This window comes from Paroedura picta, chromosome 5 (genome assembly GCF_049243985.1).
Source record: "Paroedura picta isolate Pp20150507F chromosome 5, Ppicta_v3.0, whole genome shotgun sequence".
Taxonomy (NCBI): Eukaryota; Metazoa; Chordata; class Lepidosauria; order Squamata; family Gekkonidae; genus Paroedura; species Paroedura picta.
This window is the reverse complement of record NC_135373.1, coordinates 79380713-79390065: the sequence shown is the minus strand read 5'-3', so window position 1 is coordinate 79390065 and position 9353 is coordinate 79380713.

The following is a 9353-nucleotide window of genomic DNA, read 5'->3' as shown; positions in this document are numbered from 1 at the left end:
TTCCATTTAGTTTCTGAGCTGTACACTTTGGAAGTCTTAATTCATTCTTTTTTCTCAGTAGGAGATTACATTCCTTGAAATACTAGCCACTAGAGTGGAGGAACTATAACCTGATCTTTAAAAGTTTTAGGAGATAGGGTTTGATCATTGACTTTAAGTACTGTAGTAGCTATAGCGAAGTACTTAAAAATTAAGTTTCAAACACAATGATTAAACCCAAATTATCACTGTTTCTTTGAACAGATTGCTTTTTCAAAATATTAATTGAATGTACACAGTTCAGGATAGTTCACTAATCAATCACAATAGGGAAGTGTAGATTTAAAATTTGACATTATGAGCAATGCAGCTGTAGAAACCTTCCACAGTTGCAGCTAAGGCTGTCAGCACAACCCATTTGTAAAGAATGAGTTATTCTGTATGTTAATAAAAGTACAAGGAATTAAGAGAAATTAACCTCATTTTTTACCTTGCCTTTCCTCAAAAGAAGTCAGGGTTTGCCTGTTGTAGCTTACGCAACTCTACAGTAGCTATAGTGAGATTTGTTATTGTGAAATATCGAGTTGAACCCAGATTTCTTCAGTTCTAATCCAGTGCTTGACCTGACCTGGATGGTCCAGTCCAGGACAGTCTTTTCCAGTCTCAGAAGATACGTAGGGTTAGCCCTGGATGGCACTTGGATGGGAGCCCACAAAAGATGTTCAGGGCCACCATACAGAGGCAGGGCTGGCAAACCTCTGTTGAAAACCCTGATTGAGAGCAAAGGTAAGCAGAGAAATCAGTGGACTACCCTTGCCCCTATGGGGATCATGAGGAACAAGCTGGCTTTAACAGATGTTGCTTTATAAGCTTGCTTTACAAATAAATAAGACTCTTGTTTTATTGTATTACTTGTTTTTAAACAGTTGTACACCATGCAGAGACAGCTGTGCCGAGAAGGTGTTATGTGCCATGCCAGTGTTCCTCAGGGACTGGAGCTGGGTTCCTCCACTCTGACTCTCCCTTCTAGGTTTCTCTGTGTTTTTTCATTCAGGTGCTGTTCCAGCTAATTCCTGTGAAATGTAAATTGCTATCTGAATGGCCTTACTCTGAGGTGTAAACATCTAGGCTAGCTGCTAGAGGCAGCTGGGGTGATTTGGGCATGCTCATCTCCATGTTTCGCACCTTTGTTGATCAAAGGGTTTCACTCCTAGGAACCACTTTCCTGGGCATTGTTGGGGGCAGGAGCCTGGGCACATATGAACCCCACTTCTCCCTTTATACCTCGTCTTTGCCAGTTTCCTAGTTCTGTGCATTCCTGCTGTTGATGTGTAGTTCTGTAAAGTGCCTTCTGTAAGGACTAACTTCTGCTATGGTCCTTTTGTCTGGGACTCTGCTATGTTGATTCTGAGGGTTAACTGCTGTCTGCGGGTCATGACAGAAGGGCAGTCTTATAAATCTAATAAATCAAAAATAAATTGGCATGACTCCACCCCAAAATGGAGATTGCTAAAGAGCAATGAGGACAGAATCAGTGTCCCCTAGTCAGATGATATTGCTGATGCATGAAGAGTACATGTCATCTTCTCTGAATAAGTTGGCCGTTTTGAAGGAAATATCTAAACCTTGCATAAATATACTCACATGTGTCTCCAAGAAGGACTCAATAACAAAGCTGGCTTTCTTGTATGTCCTGTGCAGTTTCCTGGAGTTGAGAATATTCAGTATACTGATATAACTTTTTTTGATTTGGATACTTAACAGTTAATTTCCTTCAGTACTACACCCAAAATGCTGCATACAAACAAAAGGCTCAGGCTGGAGGTTAGCTGTTTTTGATAAAGTTACAGCAGATGTGAAGGAAGTTTGAAATAAACGTGTCTGGAAGATCAGCACCATATTTCTAGATAAAGTTGGTTTGATCATCATAATTCATTGATGAGAAAATGAAGTCTGCACATGATCCTTTTTGTGTTAATTTTTGTCCACCCTCGTATTTATATAATCAGTACAGCAATAATAATTAGTTGAATACAGCCAGCTTAGTCTATCCAGTTCCTCTCTTTACCACATTTCGTATCTTGCATGACTTCTGTATCCATAGGTTGCCTGATCCTCAGCATGGTATTTTCAGTCATGCAGAGATGAAATAATGCAAAAAACAAAAACAAAAAAACCCAAACTTTTGACTGTTTAAGTTCCATCCCATTCTCTTTTGAATGACAGGCTTTGGACAATGAATTACTATATACCTGATGTATTATTCAAGAACAAGGTATAAACAGTTCTAGCAACTGGGCTTCGTAAACATTTGCTTGACAAGTCCTGCTGCTTCTTTTCTATGTTATTGGTACAATGTATATTTTTAACTGAAGGAACAAATGGATTTCATTATTTACTTCCTCCCACTCCTCTTCTGCTAATGAACAGTTATAGGCAGAAATTCTCACAGCATACCTGGGAAATATTTTGAAAGTAGGAGGGGTATGTTTAGAAAACGCATTTTCCAGACCATATTTCTAACACCTGCTATGCTGATAATTTTCCTGAAATAATTAGTTAGACAAGATTCAATTTTGGCACTAACTGTGCAACCTGAAGCAGTTGTATCTTTCTAAGTCAATTGAAGTCCATGGCTATAACTCTGCTTAAGATCACACTGTAAGACTACAATTCAAATCACTATTCTTGGGAGTAAGCCTGACTGTACTCAGCAGGACTTACTTCTGAGTAAATGGGCATATCATTGTGCTGTTCATAATCAGCCATGTAAGGAAATGTATTATACAGCTTTTGCTTTTGAATTTTTCTTTGGGTCACCATAGTTACATGCAATCTATGCATATTCTTTCACATAGTAAAAATGTTTTAAGATACTAGTGCCTGCTCAGTTTCACATCAAAGTTTCTTATGAAAGAGCTACATATACCTCCTAATATCAGTGATGTGAGAATACTCTACTGTCCAGTCTCCTGCCTTCTGGTAACAGTAGAAGCCTGATATAAAATGGGATTAATAAGCATAATCCTCTCTGGAAAATAGGGCAATGTTAGAGCCATAGCATGTGCGTGTGTGTGTGTGTGTGTGGATCATCCCACAAGGCCTCAATCTTTGGGTATTATAAAAGCGGTGCATCTTAACATAGAGAGAGAATTGTGTGTGTCAGCAAAACTGAGAGCGATATCATGTTTAGACTCTTTCAACAGGCTAAACTCCCAGCAAGGCAGAATGGCCCCAGTGAGATATCATGGTTATTTCTACATAGTTCCCCTCTCTGAAGTAAATTTTCCTTCCATAAAGGCATGTTGTTTCCTCGCAGACTGAACTAGCCTGGTAGTGTCATTTATTAGATATAAAATAAAGGTCATTGTACCACCCTGTCAGTAGAAGAAGAAATGAGCTGGCTGAATGTAGAGGAGTGGGGAATCAAACCTAATTCTCCAGAATAGAGGCTGCCAATTTTTAACCGCTATACCAATGCTAGATCTTCTCACATTAACTCAGCTTTGGAAACTTCTGGGAAGTTGTAGAGCCTTTTTGTTATAACCATTTTGTCAGAATAGCACTGAGACAATGTTAACAACAAAATGATTTTTTTTTTTACAAAAAGGGAAAGGGTAGTTGGAATGAGGAATCAAGTTTTTCATATAAATCAGACAGTTTAAGTTCCAGGTTTTTAGTGACAGGCATTTGTGATGTTTAGATTACTTTTAAATTGAGAGGTTTTCATTATGGTGTTTATCCTAGATCAGTGGTTCTCAACTTTGGTGGGGACCACATTTGGGGTCGCCAAGTTGCCTCCAGGTGGCAGCGTGTGGAGGCATGTGGTGGTGGTGAGTGGCGGGCAGTGGCGACGTGTGGAGGTGGGTGGTGGCAGTGGAAGCAGGAAGAGGCAGTGACCAGTGGCTGGCAGAGGTGGGTGGAGGTAGCAGAGTCATGGCAATGATTGCCTTGATGCCACCTCAGTTGTTGTGTGCGTACATGTGCACACACGTTTCCAGTGCCCTACTGGCTCCTTATGCAGCTGCCCAGCCTGCCCGGAGGGTCACACCTGCGCCTGCTGAGGGATGCACCAAAACACTTTTCTCAGCTCTTTCAGAGCTGGCAAGAAAGTGACCTCCTCCCCCCATGGGTCCAAAATTGCCCCACCCCTCCCATATCCATCCGGCAAGCCCCACATGCTCTGCAGTAGGGCTGCTACGGACCCCCCCCCTGCAGTTAAAAGAAGGGAGAAAGGAGATAAGCAATGAGCCAAGGGAGCAAGATGCACGCCCAAGCCCGGCCCAGAGTGGGACAGCGAGCAATCTGGATGCAGTGGCAGCAGCAGCAGCAGCAGTCCTCCTCCATTTTCCTCCTGTGGGGGGTTGCCCATGACCATGGCTGGGGGGGGGGCAGTGGAAGTGCCTCCTGGCTGGGCTTCAGCACCATAGTTGGAAGAAAAGGTTGAGTACCACTGTCCTGGATCATGTCTGGTTTTGCTTCAACTTTTTGAATTCCACTGATTTTCCTTGGGTCCAAGAAAGTGGGTACTCTTTCCTTGTTCCACCATTTTCTCCTTTTCTAGATGAGCCGGTATCCCACTACCTATTGGAGAGTCTGAAGTCCTATCTCACACAAATGAGTCTGAGGAAATACAAACATCAGATTTCCCCTTTCTAATTAGGCAGGAATCCTCCTTCTCTATTTAGACGTGGCCTCATTTGGGAGTTGACATCTCACTGCCCAAATTACCACAGCCGAATATCTGCCCTAGTTGTCTGGAAACTGTGCAGATTAACTATCAGTAGTAAATTTAGTATTCTAACTAGAGTTACTCCTCAGAGTGGATTATCAGCTACAGATCTGTCAGACACAGAGTACAAATAGACTGCCTTTCTCTCCAGCACACAACCACATATCAATGCTCTCTCAGCTGTAGCTGGTCAGAGCAGTCTGTTGCTCTGGCTCTTTCTCCCTAGAGAGCTTTTTAAACTCTTCACTCTCTTGTTACTTCTACTTCATCAGTTAGAACATTACTTTTTAATGCTGCCCATCACATGAGACAATAATCTCATCACAGATTATGTGATGCTGCCCATCACATGAGACAATAATCTCATCACAGATTATGTGATGAGACAAAATACTAAGGTACATCCATCCCCTTCAGGAATTAGCAGCCAAATCAGCAGAAGAGAATAATTGATGATGGTGGAGGAATCCTTGAAGGTTAACATTGGGGGGCATCAGTAGTGGAAGGTGACACTAAGGCCCATTATGCACGGCCGCCGAAACGGCGATTTCGGGTCACATGGAAAACGCAGAGGGGGAAGACGCAACGCATACCGGTTATGTACGGGGCGGGGCGCGACGGCGGCAAAACCCAGAGTAACCGATTATGCACGCGGCGATCCGGGCGCTGCTTCTGGTTGCGCCCCGGTCACCCGGAAGCTGCGCTTTCTTCCGCGTTTCACTGACGCGGCTTTTTCGGCGGCATGCACCGAAGCTGTGGCCGGTTGCAGCCGGCTCCGTGCGTTATCGGTGATTTTAGTCGCCGCCATTCCACCCCGAATGTGCGCTAAAACCCCCGTGCATAATGGGTCTATTGGAGGATCTTGCACTGACATATGCAGTGATGCTGCATATTGCACAGAAGATAGCAATGGAAAATCACTTGTGATCATCTCTTACCTTGAAAACTCAATGATGAGACCATCCAAAACAAAAGATAGTGCTGGAAGACAGGATTCCCAAACTGAATGACACTGAGTCAGCTACTGGAGAAGAGCTGGACCAATGAATGAACATAAAAGGACAATCCAAAGCTCTTTGACATGTATAATAGAAATATGGAATGTGAGAAGTATGAATCAAGGAAAGCTTGAAACCAGAAAATTAGAAATTGAACATTTGAACGTGCCACAAGAGGTATGGGAAATAATTGAAACCTGGATCCAGTGATCAAGCATTATTCCTGGGAGAGTAAGACATGGAAGCAGGCTCCACCCAGCCCACAAGTAGTACCCAGTTCAGGGGCTGAGCTTGGCCAACACAAAAGGCTGAGCAAGTTTGGGGGTGGTGTCTCATGGACCAGAACAGGAGGCAGGACCAATGGAGGGACCTTGGGTCAGGCAGACAGCTTGCCTTAGCCAATAGAAGGGTAGGAAGTGGGCAAAGATGGGAAGAAGCTAAGAGATACAAAGCAGGGCTCCAGCGACAGGCTGGGGAGGAGATACACCAGCAGCTGACCTATTTCTGGATGGCTAAAGAAGAGGAGGAGGAGGATGACCAGGGTGCATATACCTCCTCCTCTTTCTGTTCTGAGGTTTGAGGAGCCCACATAAAGATGAATGAGGAATCAAGTTTTTCATACAAATTCTCTTCTGTTTCAGTGCAACAGTGTTTACCTTCCTCGTGAGAACACTGAACATACAGTGCTATACAGCTGCCACTCTTTTGTTTCAGTGAGACTGTTGCTCTAGTAGGATGTCTGTGTTTGGATCCCTTTTCAAGAATATTCTCCTTAATTAATTTCACCCTTCCCCAACTGCTGCTCTTTTATATTCATGGTTTCCAGGGCCATTAAAAAAAAACAAAAACAGGTTGAGAAAGCCTGATGTAGACACATCCTTTTGTCCTTCTGTAAGAAGCTGGTCAAAAACTGCCAGTGGGCATTTGTGTGCTATATTGTGTGGTTGTCACCAACACTGGTCTGTAGAAGTGGGGTACAAGTAGCATTTGTCCTAATGGTTGCAATTTAGCTATAGCAGTTTATGGTAGTATATTTTAATACTAACACCACACTATGCAGATCTATAGTTAGGAAAGTAAGGATTCTTATCTGGAATAGGGTGGAATTATAGCCCAGGGCAGATCATCTGTCTTGCATTCAGAAAGTCTCAGGTTTTGTCCTTGGCATTTCCTGTTAAAGGATCATGTACTAGGCAATATGGTAGACCTCTGCTTGAGACCATGAAAGAACTCTTTCTAGGCTCATTCGACAACACTGACCTTGCAGTATTAATAATCTGACTCAGTATAAGGCCGCTTCAAGTGTTTATGTAGAATCGTGAAATGATTAAAAACTGATGTCATCACTTTTTGTCATTTCTCTGGGCTTTGGGTCACCTGTGCTCAGATTATTGGGGGGGGGGAAAGTTGGAATCAATGAAAATAATAAAGCAGCAAACTCAAGAAAGATTCTGCCCTGGGTGGTTAATGTTGGTAACATTTTATTACAATAAGCAAAGCAACACAAAATTAAGGATTGAATGATCTTCTTTAGCCAAGAAGTTACCCACAGAGACAGCGGGAGACAGAGAGATCCAGGCAGGATGGCCATCGGGGAATCGTGTATAAAAGGAAGAAGGAACTCATGACTTCTGAAGTCTCTTATAAAACTATCGAAGGGGGCCTATCACAATTGGGCTAACAGAGCACTCTTGATTGGGCCTTAACTATTAAATGAAGTTCTGGTCACATGAGTTTGCGAGAGATCAGCTAAAATGTTATATATCTAAATTTTACCACTTGAGTTTTACCATTACATTCTTTGTAACTTTTTAATTGTATGCACCATTTGTTTATAGATATAAAATGAAGACCACTTATACTGAAATTAGAAATATTAACAATGTAACACAAGGTGTAACATCTGTTAAGACTTATTTCTGACACAAAAGTTGGAGTCCAATAATTTGTGCTAAAATTATATTTACTACAATATGTTCTTCACACCCTAGTAAGAGTTTAATTAATTTATGAAGCTGCAATCTGGAAGCATGATGCCATGTGTGGTGGACAGCAATTTAAAAGTGAGGTTCCAAGTGTTGAAATTACAGAGTACCAGTAAGTTGAGTGACATGCTGCTCCCAGCACTCTGGTCAGCCAGCAATAGCTGTGAGAAATTTTAATTCAGGGAAGAAGTGTAAGTTCAGATTCTGAGAAAAGCCTGTGTCAAAAGAAATCTACCTGTGTTTAGCTGTGTAACATCTGCTCTGTGGACAATTTAATAAAAAAACAAACAGTCTTGACTAAAAAGGTGACTGTAGTTCTACACACAGTTGGCAGGCCTGGGGTTGATGATTGGCAGGGTGATTTTGGTACTCCTGTGAAACTCCCCATTTAAGCAAAAGGAAAGGGGAAAATCTTTTAGGAAGACAAGAAGGACCCCTGCTTAGTTAAAAAAGGAGGGAAACTTACTTTGAACCCCTGATGTAGAAGGAGACTTTCTTCAGATACCTCTAGAGTTAGAAAGAACTGTTGGTTCTAAGGGAGTTTGGGGTACTAAGGAGAGTATCAGAAAATGAAAAGGAGTTACAGAGTTGACCCTGTAATGCACTTTCCCCTGCCCATTTACTGAGACTGGTTCAAGTTTTTACCTAAGTCTGGAATCATTTCTGCCAAGTATGACCAGCAGAGAGGAAGCCCTGTGCTGCCAAGCTGCCTTCTGCTCTGAGAAGGTCCCTGATCTTGATGCTCTTATGGTAGAGATGACAGAGATAGAAATCCTGAATGGGAAAATCAACTTCAGCCATGGAGATAAGAGCACTTCTGGGGAATGGAACAAGGTCTGTGGATGCCACTCATCAGGTATATGTCCTCCTGTAATATATACTGTTAGTGATCACCACAGTTATGGACATTTGGGAGCAGAGTACTTTTTGGGATGCAGGGAGTCCAGTGATTCTTTCTGTTCCTCTCAATCTGAGCCTTCAGGTTCAGTTCCCATGTAAGCACACAGCATAAGGGAAGGCATCTAATTCACATGCTTAGATCCAGCTCTTCAGGTTCTAATTGCCACTGATATTTTTGACTTCTAATTACTGCTACTTAGATGAGGCCAGTTTTTTAAAAAAAAGAATCCCATCCCTAAGGTACATATTGATAGTGTTTTGATGCTGGTGAAATGCCTTGGGAGAAGATATTTGTATGAAAAGACAGATAATAACAATAAAGGTATGGATTCCAAGCTTTGGTTTGAATTTTTACTAGCTTTGATTCTCCCTTCCCACTGTAGGTTCCTCCCTTCATTCTCCATTTTTTAAAAATAAAGATATGAGGAACAGCATTGTAGGGAGTACAGGGGAAAGGGCAGGAAAACCTATGTCTGTTAAGCTGGTTAATCTGTATTTGCAGTTCTTTTGAACAGTCTATAACAAATGAATGAATGATACTACTTTTTCTCAGGTATTATGCCTAGATAAGCTGTTCAAGAGCCAAAGTTAAGCTCGCTCTCTTTTTATATCGTCCTTTAGGAAAATTAATTGCTGCTTTCCTACTCAGATCCTTTGCTAAAATGATCCTCAGTGAACCATACTTCAGAGAGGGTCTTTTAAACACCCCCAAGAATGTTGCTTTCAAGGCTTCACCTTTGAGTAATTTCGCACTTTATG